Here is a 13,608-nt window from a genome sequence, read left to right as displayed (position 1 = left end):
GTTTGAGAATATGGGATATCCAGTAAGCAGGAGTCTGCTGTTTTAGACTTTGACCTCTGTGTGAGATACTGCCTGTGGTAACTGTAGACTAGCTTTTCATTTTCATCCCAGGAAACTGATGGAACCTAAAATAAAGAAGACTTCTGAATGCCAACTTGAAAATCAAGACTTTAAATATTTAAGAAAGAAACTACATGATATCTCACCCCTTGTTAGCTTAGAAACAGGCATACTCATTATTTCAACTGTAAAATTGTTCTATTATACTGCAGAAGTCCCCCAAAATATGCATGCCCATCTGCTTGGTCAATTTGCCTCGGGAAGTTTTTCCTAAAAGATAAGGGAAATATGTAAGAGTTTTATGTGCAATGACTAAATGCAAATCCATGTAATATACTCATACTCATACCAGGGTCTGTATATACTTTATCACCATATCAATAACAATAAAAGTAACATTGATAACAAAAAATTATGAGCTAGATGAAATTACAGATTTTTATACTAAGAGAAAATTGGAAACAGTATATGTTAAAAAAACCCAATTGCTTCATTCTATTACACCCATTCAAGGAATTATAGTTATTATACTGATATCATTTTCAGAGCTTTTCAATTGCCTGGAATAATGTTCACATCATATGGTAAGTGAGGAGGTGGTATAATTCCATTAAAAATGAACGTATTTGTCCTATAGATACACGCACATCCTTAAATGTATGTGTCATATAGATACATGCACATCCTTAAATAGAAAAATTCTGGAAAGATTCAAACCTAGTCATTGTGCATTGATTTGGGGTAGATGTGATTATTGGTGCTTTTACCTTTCTTACGTTTTCATACATGCACATATTTTTTTCATTTAGTACCTATCAAGGGTTATAAATAACAAAATCCAGTACAAAAACATAAATAAAGGGGCAATTTACTGAGGAAAATGGTAAAACCCTAAAACCAAAGCCATTGTCATCCAGTGAATTCTGATTCACAGTGACAAAGACTAGCCCCAGAGAGTTTCAAAGCAGTGAATCTTTTCAGAAGCAGACTGCTACTGCATCTTTCTTTTTACACTGACGGGTTAGAACCACTGACTTTCAGTTATCAGCCAGACACAACCCCTAACCACCCGCACCCCTGAAAGCTCATGTTACCAGAACCAAAAATCAACTGCCAGTGAGTCAATTCTTACTTATAGATCACCATAGAACCACTCCCCAAGGTCTCCAAGGCTGTACGTCTGTATGGGAGGAGACAGCCCCATCTTTCTCCTGAGGAGAGATTACTGGGGTTGAACTTCTGACCTTGCTGTTAGTACTCAAAAGTCTAAATGACTACATCACCTCACTGTCATTGAATCGAAACCAATTTATGTTGCACCTACCCTATAGGATGGGGTTTCTAAAACTGTCACTCTTTACAGGAGTAGAAAGTCCCATCTTTCTCCCTTGGAGAAGCTGGTGGTTTCAAACTGCTGACCTTAGAGTTATTAGCCCAACACATGACCACTACATTTCCAGGCCTCCTGAACTATCACGGTAGTGAAGTACAATTTCCCACTTTCCAAAAGGACTCACAGCTCATTACGAAAATGGTCAAATCAAATAGACTTCTTCAAAGTTCATCACCTGTGGCATGGATCTCACTGTCTCAACGAAAGGGTCTTTTATTTAAGATCATCCAAATTTCACAGACAAACAGAATGAGAGGAATAAATGGAGTTCCTTAAGAAAAGTTTACTGTAAGGAAAGGTTATACTATTAATTTTTAATTTTATTTTTTGACTGAGAATTTGAGAATTGCAAATAATTTGAGATAAACCATATAAGAAACACATTGTTTATGAGAAACTCTTTCTGAGTATTTTGCCAATTATTTGATAACAGGAATTCGAAAGAAAGAATTGCTATTCAAAGGTCAACAAAAACGTCTTATTAACTAACCCTTCTTGGTTTCTATGGTTTAAAGAGATGAAAAGGGTTGATGGGGAGGGGGAGGGGAGGAGCAGCTTCCTCTTTTTGCTCCGTGGCCCTTCAGAGACCTCCAACTAAGGATCTAGTGACGCCTGCGACTCCACTCCCTCAAGGTTCAAGTTGGAAAGTACACAGACAGATTCGGACCCTGCTCTGCATCCCATCTGCCTTCCCCATCCTTCCCAGCTGCTTCCCACCAGAAGGAGCAAGCCTCAGAACCTACACTTGCCACCCTAACTTTCTTTATGCAGATTTTTTTTAGATTTACAAAGTTTTAGTCTGTGTCCCAAACATTTTTCACCTGTTGGTTAGATAGCTATGGGTCTCAGGGGGGATGCTGTTGCTTTCCCACTTCCTGAGTGTTTACCATGCACATTTCCCCCATTCTTCATAGCAGATCCTCGATCAATGGCCTCTCTAGTCTATCCCACAGTGGATCTTGAAGGAGGGAAGAGAACATAATTACAACCCCCCCCCATATCGTCTTAAACAAGCCCATCCACATTTCAAACAGTTTGTCATCTAAATAAGCAGTAATTTCATTTTCAAAGCAGATAAGCATAGGAGATGCCTTTTGTGGACTCAAAACGCAAACCCAACTAACCAACCGAACAAAAATACCCCAAATGCACTGCTGACCCCTAGCGACTCCCTGTGGGTTTCTGAGACTGTAACTGTTCACAGGAGAAGAAAAACTAGCCTTTCTCCAGGGTTGTTGCTGGTGATTTCGAACTGCTGACCATGCTGATCGCAGCCCAATGCCTAACCATGAGGCCTCTAATTCAGGCTCCAGCACACATTTAAGTTTTTATGTTTTCTTACTTCTTGGTAAGCAGTGACTAGCTACTTTTAAAAAAATTTAAGATTTGTAAATTAAAAAAATTTTTTAAATTAATTTTATTTTCTAACATTCACACTCACCTGTTCTTCTGCAGCATTTCTATGAAGTAGGTGCTTTTCTATGGAAGTAAGTGGTAACAGCGGTGCAATCACTTCCTGAGGGGTCCAATGTAAGGTTATGTGGAATCTATCAGACCACATGGCAAAGAGATAGTGGTCTTGGGAGGCCGCACTGCTGAGAAATTCAGGGGACTAACTTTGGGGTCTAACAAATTAAGTTGTCCCATTTCAGGTCTGTTATTCTGTGAGCTTGGGCAAGTCATTTAACCTCTTGAAGTATCAGTCTTTCACGTGTAAAATGGGGAGAATGCATACTACAAAGGATTAGTATAACAATGCATTACATATATTTGAAACCCTCCTCACCTGGCAGCAGCTTCCCTTTCCTGAATTCTCAGTGTGAACTGTGCGGAACGAACCAAAAATACACTGTACACATTGCCGTCGTTTCACTGTACAAGTGTTTGTAATATATAACATCTTAGAAGATGCATCCAAAGTCCAGGAATTATAGAATGGGTGGGGATTTAAGGGGAGCACTAGTCAATGAGTGAATTTATCACATATCAAGAAGAATGTTTGAAGCATTCTGTTAAAATATTGTGATGGATTACAACCTTAAAGTAGAAAGGGGATGTAATTAGTCAGTATTGGGGTAAACCCAATATTGGGAGTGGCTACTCACTACACACGCAAACATTTGTTTGTCAGAGCATAGTTTGAACTCCAGAGAAATGGCACGGTTTGAACTCCAGAGAAATATTTCCTATATCAATCTACTAAAGAGAATGCTTACTCGAACACTGGCGACATTCTGACACATCCTGGGAGAGACATTCTGAAAGTGAATTTGAGACTCCAGGAATAGTTTTTTGTTTTGATCAAATAAACATGAATTAGAAGCAAGACCAATATAGGTTCAAATATAAACTTTAATATTCCCAACTTTATGATTTTAGGCAATATAATCTCTTGCCATCCATGTTTATTAGTTTCCTAGACTGAGAAATTGTAAAAGTAATAGCTACCTTATGTATTAAGTAAATGGCATGCGTGCATGTGTGCATAGTGCATATGTCTGTGTGTACACAGAAGGCGAAATAAATGTTAGAATGTCTGGCCTCTGGAAAACACATGGTATCTGTGCCTCACCTATTTGTCTCCTCCTTTCTTTGCCCCCTTTTAGACAACACAGACCCACAGTTTTGTTTCTATATAACCCTGGTGATAAGATGTCTTTCTATCCCAACTGTATGAATAGTTTCTTTAGCATGAGTGTAATCCACGGAAGAGACCCACTGGTAATACAGGGTCTAAATCACAAAGGTAGGTTGCTTAACCACGAAACAAAAACAAGAGACCCATTCAGGCCGAAATGTGTGATGGAGATACTAGGCAAGGAAGCTCATCAACTCGGGCTTTCTCCTTTTCGTCTCATAGCCCAGGTTAATTTACAATGAATTGTTTCTCTGTACTTTTGACTCAATCTCTAAAGATTAGACCCGGATGAACCAAAGGAAAAATGTAGCTTCTGGAACCTATAGATCACTTCCGTGTCTTTGATCCCTTCTCTGGATTGTGCTTACCCACCGGGAAGCTGTCTACAGAGGTCTAGGTCCTGTTCTCTGCAGCGGTCAATTCTTGGTTGGGAAGTTCAGGTCCAGCCAACTCACAGTCAAGGGAAAGCTGTGACTGGTCTTTGCACCACTTTCTCCTGAGCTCCTTCCTTATTTAGCTCCTGAAAATAGCAAGTTATTTCCCAAGGGTTGTATTGAGAAACCTACCGCTTTTCCTTTGGACTTTTAGCCACCACCCTCCTGGAAGTAACTTTCACTTGCTATCCTACTCCTCAAGACTAGAAGACAGATTTCCTTCCTCTTCCCCCAGGGGACTCTCTGCTGGCCCAAGTTTCCATCTATCCTCCTGTGGGCCTGAGCTCCTCATGGCTCTAAGGAGGACATCAGGAGAGAGTTCCCAAAGGAAGGTGGAAAAAAACATCAGATACTGGGATGGAAAATATAGACAATTTTGGGGGGTGGTTAATCATTGCTTCTATTCTATATATTTATAATATCTAATTTAAATATATGTAAAATTTAGTTACACACAGAAGTTTCAAGAAGACAATTACTTAAATACAACCTTTACTTATATTGTATTTTTTCATTCTGCATTTTTCCTATTCGTGTTTGCCTAAAAAGAATTGGTCATAATCACAAATAATAGTACCTATTGGTCCATTTATATGATTTACTTTGCTTAACTATCCCAGAGTAGTGGAAAGGCCAGTTTGAGTTTCCCCCACAGACTTATTTGTTATTATTATTTTACTACTCAACCTTAGGATATAGTCTCAGAAGGGAAATCAGTCACCAACCATTTTGTATACTCAGTAATCTTATTTTCAAATTACTTTCCAAAAACATGTTTTCCGGTTTGTTTTAACCTAGCACTACGTGAATTCATTGGTCAAATTTCTCTGTAGTCACTTTTAAAATATCCACTATGTGGATGGGCCATAAAAAAGCATCTTGTTTTTATATCTTTGATTTCTAGGGAGTATGAAGACATCTATATTTGAACAACTTGGGACCAATTGGAGCTATTTATTTACTTAAGTTTTCAAATGTTTATTATTGTTTGGCATCAGTCGTTCATGATCTATAATGCAATAAAATGTTCTGAGGTACACACTTTAGAAATTTTCATTTTTGAGTGCTCCAACTATGCATAAATTTATGCAGTAATTTATTACTCAGACCAATAATTATACATAATTAACTACTAGACATTATTAGGAGCATTTATTTATTACCATAAAGTACTGAGCTGCTTTTAAAATTCATGTTAGAATATTTAGTAACTAATCAATCCTTATAGAAAAAATGGGACTCTTGAGTTACCAATTCTAGATGCCTTGCACATGGATTAGCCTGTCCACTGACATGAGGATTTGACAAGTCTCTGGAGAGGAAGGATCCTGCTGAAAATGAGAGTTCTAGGTTTTTCATGTTTATTCACTCAGTAGTACAAGATTTTAACAATCATGTCACTACAACATGTGAAATCATAACTATACATGGATGTATTCCAAAGAAAATGAGTCTTAATAAAAGTTTAAAATTTTTTGTTTAACTTTTACTCTGAACCAGGTGCAGTTTATGAGAAGATCAGTCTTCCAGTAAAAAAAAAAATCATACAGATTTTGTTTCATGTAATTTAGTGCCGTTCCCTTAAATTTAACATCCCTCACCCACTTCCTCCCGGAAGATCCTGGTGCCAGTCTCTTATCCTAACCCATCTGAATGATTTCCTTGGGTACGTGTTGACCTTTTGATCTCAAATGGCTGATTGTTCTTAGGTGTATCCACCTTATACACCTGCCTATTGTTTGACTAAAATTTGAGCTATAAGGATGAGTTCATTTGTAGATCTACTATTTGACCAATCAGACTGATTTTTTTTTAATGTTTTGTACCACATTTTTCTCACACCCTATGCAGGATGTTCAAATGTGATCCTTTTAGAACAGTTGGTAGTGGCAGCATGATTTAGCTCTTCTGGTCTCAGGGTGGAGACAGATGTTATTTGGTCTGTTTGTGCATTGGATTAATTGTTTCCATGCAGCTTCGATTTTCTTCACTCTACTCTGAAAGGGAGGGACCAATAGTTGCACTGTAGATGACTGCTCACACGTTTTTAAGACCCTCATTTGGTACCCATCAAAGTAGAGTATAGGACATTTTCTTGGTAGACTGATATGCCAATCGACCTTGGTGTCCTCCAAGACCATAGTCCTGAGCCCCCAGACCCAGTGATTCATTTCCTCAAGATGTTTTAGTTATGTCTAAGAAGTTTTCATAACTTCTCTCTGAATGCTTCATAACCTTCATAAATATATCTGCAGCAAAGATAAATATGAAAATATAATATCTTCTGTCACACCTGTATATATTCATGGGTAGCTTCCCACACCATTCAGCCTGTGTGTCTATCCATCCATATTTCTACTTATGTACCATCTTCAGTGCAAGACTGTGTATATAGCAGTACTGTGATACCTTGGTGTCAAACTCAAGCTGTTCCAAAGTCATGCTTAAATATGGAAAAGTTGAAGAGTTGAACATATTTTTTTCCCAGGAGAAATAATGAGGAACCAAATAATTGGTTCTGAGGCCCCAAAATTACATTTACAAATTCATTTTCCAGGACTTTGACACAAAGTTAATAGCCCTACGTTGTGGAAATGCCCACTAAAACAAGTAAGCACAATGTATATAGCACATTAGTATCAAAATAATAGAGTAAATAAAATCATGATACTTTCAGGAAATACGTAGCAAAAATGCACAATGACAAATGTTTTAACACACCAACACAAGTGCTATATGTTGTCTGAGCATCACTCCTTTGCGCCTACTGTAAGATGTGAGGTGTGACTCACTCTGATTATCTTTATAGTTTGAGGATTTACATTTAGTCTTTGATCCATATTGAGTTTGTTTTGGTAGATAATGAGAGATATGAGTGCTGTTTCAATTTTCTGCAACTGGATATAGTTCTGTCAGCACCATTTGTTAAAGAGACAATATTTTCACCATTTAATGTGTTTCTGTCCTTTGTCAAAGATCTTGTCAAAGATGTTCTGTATGTAAATGAATAGATTTACTTCTGGGTTCTCAATTCTGCTCTATTGATCATTGAACTGTTATCATTGAACTGTTATCAGTAATCATTGAACTGTTATCATTGAACTGTTACCAGTCTATCATTGAACTGTTACCAGGCTGTTTTGACTTATAGTTATGTATTCAATTTCTTAAGATCGGAGATTGTGAGGCTTCCTACTTTGTAAGAGTTTAATAGTGCTTTGTTTATCCAGAGTTTCTTTCCTTTCCATATAAGATTAGTGATTAGTGCTTCCCTCTCTTTAAAGAATGTTGTTAGAATCCAGATTGGACTGCATTTTATCTATAGATTGCTTTGGTTAGTTTTAACATTTTCATTATTTTGAATCTCCCAATCCATGAATATAGTATATATCCTTTCATTTTTGTAGGTCTCTTTCCAGTTTCAACTTAATTTTAAACTTTTTATTCTGAGCTGGGTAAATGTTTACAGAACAGATCAGCAAGTTTACATTCAACGATTCAGGTACTATTTGTTTCATCTCATTTATTGCAATTCCCTCAATGTAACATCTTATCTAACTTTCCCCTCTGTGTTTCCTTTTTCCTCCTTCTTCCCTGTCCCTTCTGAACTTTGCCCTTGGGAAAATGCTGCCCATTTGATTTCTGATTGTTGATTATTCTAAGGTGGACCTCCCTCTCTAGTGTTATGATTCCCCTTACAGACATTGTTTGACTGAAAATTAAGCCATGGTAGAGTATAGTTCCATATATGAAGGTGAATAAGAGTAATAGTATAGGGGATTCTACCAGTCTCTGTCCACCCAGGAAGCCTGCTCTATGATTGTGAGTTTTGTTCCACATTTCTCTCCTACTCTATCCCAGGCCTTCTCGCACTTTCAGAGCAGTTGGTAGTGGCAGCTGGGGAGGACTGTTTTCTTGTAGTAGTGCTTTGTAATTTTCTTTGTGTCCGATTTTTATTTTTATGGAGATTTGTTCATTCCTATTGTTTTTCTGTTTTGTTTTATTCATTTATTCAGATTTAATATTTATTATTTCTTTACTTATGGTGACTGTCGGCTTAGCTAGCTATTCTTATTGTTTTCTGTCTAATATAAAGCAGGAGTTTGTAAGACAGAGGACCACTGGCAGAACATTCTAATAAGAAGGAACATAGGCCTGAGAGTTTACTTAAGGAATGGGAGATGGCTGCTTTGACTGGTCCGTAATAGTGTGAATGTGAGAGGTGGGAGCAAGGCAGGAAGGATTATAAAGGAATCAATTTTGTGAGGTTAACAGCTGCAGCAGCATGCATTTCTAATCTTCCTTAATCCTCCATAGAAGTAGATAAACAAACTAAGTTGACACTACCAAGAACTCACATATAACATCTAAAGCGAATTTACATGGCAAGACTAATTTGATATCAACATCTGAGTAAGATGACGTGAGGGGATGCAGTAGGGTGCTTGAAAGACTGAGAACGGAAAAACTTCAAATTTGAACAGCAACTTGAAGCTGACACATCAACTGAAACTGGGTGAGACGCTCAGGCCTCAGCTAAAAGAAGCTTTGGGGTCTTATGAACTCCATGATACTCACAGTCTAAGACTCCCTTTCAAGACGGAGGGTCACCTTATGGAGAAAGTGTATGCCTGTTCAGTAAATCTCATACAACTGCCGGCATGTAGAATCCAAAATGAGAAGTGCAGGAGCCACAGGGGAAGTAAAGGATCTGGTAAAAGTGGAGGAAAAAACAGACTCAGAAGTTTGAGGCCTTCTGTGTCGCTATATCTATCTGTCTATCTATCTATCATCTCTATCTATCTATCTATCTATCTATCTATCTATCTATCATAATTTATACATCTGTTGAGCTCTGGTGGCACAGCATGTTAAGCATTGGGCTTCTAATTATAACGTCAGTGGTTCAAACCCACCAACTGCACCACAGAGGCAAGACGAAGCTGTCTGATTTACAGACTCAGAAACTGTAAAGAAAAGTTTTACACTACTCTATAGAGTTGCTAAAAGTCATAACCTACTGAATAGCAACAGGTTTGGCTGAAGTATATGTATTGGGCATTTTTTCACTTATTAAATATAGTAGAAGAGGGAATTCTATAACCATATGTCAAAAAGAATTTGGCCCAATTTTTCCCTTAAATTTATAGGAAAACTCATTTCACTTAAAAATGAGCCATGGAAAAGTACATTAGTCAACTCTAAGTGTCCTTCTTAATTTGTGAGCATAGACATGCTCCAGGTGGCTAGGGGCAGAGATGACTGAGAAGTGGTAAAGTGGGAATTTAATTAATCTTCATATTTTGGTATTAGATTTATGTTGATTTTTATCCAGGAAATCAAGATTGAAAGGAGACATAAGACATTGATGACAATAAATTTTGTGGGTGTGGTGAGGCTAGGGCTATCTTTTTTACTTTCTTTTAAATTTCTTGGAATCTTGGACTATTGGGCATGCGAGAGATGAGATTGACCTAATTCAATTATGTGTAGTTACTTTACCACTTCCAATAAAAGTCAGCTCTGGCTATAAAGACTATAGAAGGGATCCATCTCTGCATAGACATCTGTTTGAGAATCAGGAGGAATAGAATGTATTGACTTATAAATTCCTCAAAAGTCTCATCTGTTTTCTAGATGGTATCCATGTCCTTCTACTTCACGCCCTATCATTTCTCTAGGTTACTGATGTCTCTTACTGAGTTACAATTTATAACCAAGCACATAAGAGTATAATTTTCAAAGTCCTAGGTGTTTTATATTTTTGCTACCTCTTCTCCTGCCTCAATGCCCCATGTTCTTATCCTATCATAGGCCTACAGTCCTTCTACCATCTCCACTGTCGGCAAGATAAAGTCCAAACTCTTCAAGATGCCCAAATAAGCCTTCAGCTTCTGCCCCATGTTTATGTGTTTCACTACTCACAATTACTTCTCATTTTCTAGTCTCTCTACTCTCTGGGAATTTACATATGTTTCAACTCAAAGTGAATCTTGGATCATGTTTCCTGACACCTCACAGGCTGCCTTTTTGGGAAATACGTTGTTCCTGGGTGAGAAACTCTTTTGTTGTGCTTCTTTATTATTGTCCTTGCTACTCTTATCTGTGTCTGTACCAGGGTAATTTGCATGATATTCTAATTCTCTGGTGCAAGATGGAGAAAAGTATGGTAAAATTAGAGCAATGTGTAAACAAAGGAGAGTAAGAAATCAGATGGATTCTATATTTCAACCTTCCACTAACATCAGGATCTTGGACACATGTGTCTGGTGAGATTCAAGAACAGAGGTTTAAATAATATGCTTGCTCTGATCTGCCTTTTAGGTTGGACTGTTCTTTATATGATCAAATTTCAACATTGTTATCTTTAAGTGATTGTTTATCTTTTGCTACTTATAATCCCATAGAGGTCTCATTTGGACTCAAGGTATATCTGGGCAATAATCAAGGATGAGAAACATCCAGGCAGCATATATCAAGAACATACAGTCATCATGCAATATTGGGCAGTAGTAAAGATTTAAATGTTAAAGAGCAAAGATGCTTCATGAGTACGCAGGTATACCTAACTCAAGCCATTGTGTTTTCAATCATATCATATACATGTGAAAGCTAAAAAATGAATAAGGAAGTCCACCAAACAATCAATGTATTAAAATTATGGTTTTGACAACAAATATTGAAAGTACTATGGACTGACAGATGAACAAACAAATCTTTCTTGGAAGAAGTGCAGCCAGAATGCTCCTTAGAACTGAGGTTGGCAAGACTTCATCTTATGTACTTCGGACATAGTCTCAGAAAAGACCAATCCCTAAGAAAGAACATACTTGGTCAAGTAGAGGGCCACTGATAAAGAAGACTATGCTCAAAGAGTTGAATTAACAATGGGCTCAAAAATAACAACATATGTGAGGATGGTACAGGACAGGTTGTGTTACCTTTTGTTGTGTATGGGGTTTCTAAGAGTCAGAACAAAGTCAGTGAGACCTAATGATGCTGCTGCTTTATGTCTAATATGCTTGCTTCTGGAGAAGAAAAAAGTAATATTAATCAATTCAGGGTCCGAAATTTGGGAAAGATGGGTCATCTATAAAATCTAATAAGGTTGACTCTATTGAAGTCAATATAATTGAAAAGTAGTTCACTAATATATTTCTATAGATAATATGTTGAATGATGCAGGAAGCATCAAAAGAAAATGGAAAGAATACACAATCATTGGAACGACCACAAAAAAGTAACCCCAACTAATCCATATTCAACCATTTCAATAAGTAGTATATGAGCAAAAGCCAAGGGTGCCGAAAGAAGATACTTCAGTGGAGTTCAAGCTCCACTTAAGATACTAGCCCCCCCAAAGGCTCCAGGAATGGATGGAATACAAATAGAAATGTTTCAACAAACTCATGAAGCACTGAAAACACTTGCTTGTCTATGCCAGGAGATTTGGAAGCCAACTACTTGGCCAACTGGAAGAAATCCATATTTGTGCCCATTCCAAAGAAAATTGACAAATAGTGTGTTCACATTATAGAAAATATCATTGATCTCACATGCAATCAAACCTTTGCTCAAAAATCATCCAACAACAGTTGCAGCAGTACATTGACAGGGAGCTGCCAGAGGTTCAGGTAGGATCCAGAAGAGGACATGGAATAAGGGATATCATTGCTGATGCCAGACGGACCTTGGCTGAAAGTAGAGAATGCCAGAAACATGTTTACTTGCATTTTATTGACGATGTCAAGGCATTAGACTCTGTGGATCCTAATAGACTGTGGATAGCAATGAGAAGAATGGGAATTCAAGAACATTTCATTATGCTCATGCAGTGTGTGTACACGAATCAAGAGGCAGCTGTGTGAATGGAACAAAGGAATACTGCATGATTTAAAATCAAGAAAAGTGGTCATCAGGGTTGTTTTCTCTTACCACACTTACTCAATATATATGCTGAATCAATAACCAGAAAAGCTGGGTTATATGAAGAAGAATGTGGCATCAGGATGGGAGGAAGGCTTAATAACAACCTGCAATATGAAAATGACACAACCTTGCTTGTTAAAAGTGAGGAGGACTTGAAGCATTTGCTGAAGAAGATCAAGCGTTGTAGCTTTCAGTGTGGATTACAACTCAATGTAAAGAAAATGTTCATATCTAGACCAATAGGTAACATCATGATAAATGGAGAAAAGGTTGAAGTTGTCTTGCTTGGCTCTACAATCAATGCTCATAGAAGCAGCAGTCAAGAGATTAAAGGACACATTGCACTGTGTGTATCTGCTGCAAAAGACCTCTTAGAAGTGTTGGAAAGTAATGGGGATGATTATGAAATACTAGAACACAGAGAACTTGTTCTTCATGGAAGATAGAGAGGAGCGTGCCAGTGCATTTTTAATTACCTCATGTGCATGTGAAAGCTGAACAATGAACAAGGAAAATGGAAGAAGAATTGATGCATTTGTATTATGGTTTTGGCAAAGAATATTGAAAGTACCATTGGCTGCCAGAAGAGTACACAAATGTGTCTTGAAAGAAGGACAGTCAGAACGTTCCTTAGAAGTAAGGATAGCAAGACTCCATCTCATCGACTTCGGACGTGTTACCAGGAGAGACCAGCCTCTGGAAAAAAGAACATCAAGCCTGGAAAAGCAAGGACCCATGAAAAAGAGGGAGACTCTCGACGAGATGGATTGACACAGTGGTGTCAAAATGGGCTCAACCCTAACCATGATTATTACGATGGTGGAGGACTGGGCAGCGTTTTGTTCTGTTTTGTGTGGGGTCTCTGAGTCAGAACTGATTGAGCAGCACCTAATAACTAACAAGTGATAAAATATATCTTCTCAATTTTGCCTTTTCTCTTTCTTTTTTTAATCATTTTATTAGGGGCTCATACAACTCTTATCACAATCCATACATACATCAGTTGTGAAAAGTACATTTATACATTCATTGCCCTCATCATTCTCAAAACATTTGTTCTCCACTTAAGCCCCTGGCATCAGCTCCTCATTTTCCCCCCTCCCTCGCTGCTCCCTCCTCCCTCATGAACCCTTGATAATTTATAAATTATTATT

At 37.7% G+C, this 13,608-nt stretch overlaps 1 pseudogene; it reads left to right on the top strand.

Moving 5' to 3' along the window:
• The first annotated feature begins 9,783 nt into the window (after positions 1-9,783).
• Positions 9,784-13,608, top strand: part of LOC115869716 — a 7,294-nt pseudogene continuing 3,469 nt past the window's right edge.

Source organism: Echinops telfairi, unplaced genomic scaffold (assembly GCF_000313985.2).
Source record: "Echinops telfairi isolate 266 unplaced genomic scaffold, ASM31398v2 ScPeMD7_41;HRSCAF=154, whole genome shotgun sequence".
NCBI classification, from domain to species: Eukaryota; Metazoa; Chordata; class Mammalia; order Afrosoricida; family Tenrecidae; genus Echinops; species Echinops telfairi.
The sequence above is the reverse complement of the archived record's forward strand: the minus strand, read 5'-3'. Positions and strand labels throughout refer to the sequence as shown.